The sequence below is a fragment of the Condylura cristata genome, unplaced genomic scaffold (genome assembly GCF_000260355.1).
Source record: "Condylura cristata isolate star-nosed mole 26May11 unplaced genomic scaffold, ConCri1.0 scaffold00042, whole genome shotgun sequence".
Lineage (NCBI taxonomy): Eukaryota > Metazoa > Chordata > Mammalia > Eulipotyphla > Talpidae > Condylura > Condylura cristata.
This window is the reverse complement of record NW_004567143.1, coordinates 3,981,190-3,983,635: the sequence shown is the minus strand read 5'-3', so window position 1 is coordinate 3,983,635 and position 2,446 is coordinate 3,981,190.

The following is a 2,446-nucleotide window of genomic DNA, read 5'->3' as shown; positions in this document are numbered from 1 at the left end:
CCGGTCGGCGCAGGCGCAGGCGCCAGCGGTCGCTGGGGCCCTGCGAGAAGCTGGCCCGGCCCCTTGATCCGCTTTTCCAGTGCCCTAGTTTGGGCTTCCACGACCTGGAGGCCAGAGACTTGTGTCGGAATAAGCTGCTTTATTCAAATAGCAAAAGGTTGGCTTTTGCTAAAAAACAAACAAACAAAATCACGTGATTTGTCAAACCTCGGTTGCCTGTCTTTGCAGCTCCGGGAGGGGGACATCCCGGGCAGGTCACCAGGAGCGTCCTTGGCTGCCAGACCCCTGTGTGAGGGAACTGTCGTCGTCCCACCGTCCTGGTGAACACTTAGCACCCTAGGATCTGAATCCAGGGTAGAGCGAAGCAAAAGCTTGGCTTTTCTCTCTGGCATCCCCTGGGGCGGGGCTGGGGGCCCCTCACCCAGTCTGTGATGCCACCCTCAGCTCCTGGCTGGCCGCAGAGAGGTGGGTGGGGCAGCCAGGGGACGGGAGGCCCACAGCACTCCCTGCTAGGAAGCTGCCAGCAGGGAGGGAGGGGTTGGCAGCCTGCACTCCCCAGAGGCAATGGAAAAAGTGCACCATGTTGGCCATCAGGTCGCAGGAGATGGGGGGGAGGTCACTCCTTGGTCCTCCGCAGGGTGGACACAGAGCTGGTGGGCTTTGCTGACCTCGTTGTATTCTAAAGTGAGAGGCCCGTGTAGCCCTGGACCAAGCAGGACGACTTGTCACGAGACCAGGCCTCTGTCTGTAAGCTGAGCAGAAAGCTTGGTCTCCCTGGGGCCAGTGACCAGCCGGGGACAGCCCAAACCTGGACCTCTGGATGCAGCAGGGGTCTGTAAGTCCTCGTGGCCAGACTCCCTCTGCCTGGCCAGGGCTGGACTGGCAGCAAGAGGCACAGGCCTCCAGGGAAGGCCCAGCGTGCCTGCTCCCTGAAGGCCACCTCGTCTTCTTCACTATGGAGAAATTAAATGGTGCCTGGTTTTGCTGAATAGGCCTCTGCAGGCTCCCGGTGGCTCAGAGGACCAGCAAGCAGATGAATGTGACCCTCCTTTCTAGAAGGGACCGGTGGGTTCCGTTTAAAGCCTTCCCTGCCATCGCCGTGAAAGCCACAAGCTGTCTGCTGATCCTGTAGTCTGCAGCTCCCTGCTGGCCACTCAGTGCCCCGGGCCATGTGACACCATCCTTTGGGTTGTTAAAGGAAATTCAGGGCACTTTACTCGATATGAATAGTGTGCTGACTGGCACACAAACTATTCATGAACAGGAAGATTTCCAGCCCAGAGTGGTTAAAAGTTTGGTCTTCAGCAGTAGCTGAACAGGCAGCTTGACTGAAATACACTGCTGAGGGGAGCAGCGGGGAGACAGGAGAGTCTGCCGCGCCCTGGGGGTCCCTCCCTGGCCAGGGACTGAACTCGTGCTGCAGGGGCTCAGACAGCTTCCTAGTGCTGCGCTTTGACCCCTGTGCCATTAGGGAGGGCCCAACGTAATTACTTTAAATGTATGTGGATTAAATTCTCCGATCAAAAGCCAGAGGTTGGCGACTGAATAAACACACAGGATGCAATTCCACGCTGAGACTCACTTTAGATTGAAAGACACAAATAGATTGAACGTGAAAGGAAGGAAATGGCTTGTTGGAGGGAATTCCTGGAGTGTCAAAGAAGAAACTCAAGCCTTGGCAGCAAAGAAAGCCCTGACAGACCAGCTCCCCAGCCTGCGCTGCCACTGCCACTGGGGGTGCAGCAGGGATGGGGGTGCTGCAGCATTCGGGTCCTGCCTGCCTCGGAGCGCTTTCTCCCACCCTTACTTCTATCTCTCAGCCCATCCCGAAGCCCCAAGCAAGTGGAAGAACTATGCATCAGCCCCCCACCCCCAAAGGCACCAGGGCAGGGAGGGGACCGGCCTGAACGAGCTCTCCCCACACAGGGACGGGGGTCTGCAGCGCTAGGGGACCCCTGGAGAGGTGGCAGCCAGGAGTGGGTCATGCTGAGGGAGTCGCTTTACCGCAGTCGGGCCCCGGTGGCATCTGGGGAAAGCTGCACTGGCTGCCGGGATGCAGGCTCTGACTGACACGGAGCCGCTTGCCGGCCCTTGGCAACTCCCTCCTGGCGAGGGCAACCGGGCACGCCCAGCGCCAGGCCTTGCGGGCCTTCCCAGGCCTTTCTAGGGCCAGCCAAGGTTGAGGGAGCCAGACAGCTGGGGGGGGGGCGCGGCAATGCCTTTTCTGGCATTCATCCGGAACACGCAGTCAGGGGGCCTGGGGTCTCGAAGCCAGGGGTCGTCAGACTTACGAGTGGCCTGCCACGAAAGGGAAACCAAGATTCGCTTGTGGAAAGTGACGCAGGGGACTCAGAGGTCTCTGGGAGACAGATGGCACAGGGCCAAGTCCCACCCTCCCTTCCTGCCCGGCCCAGGGAACAGACTGCACGTAGGCTGTTGTCAGGGC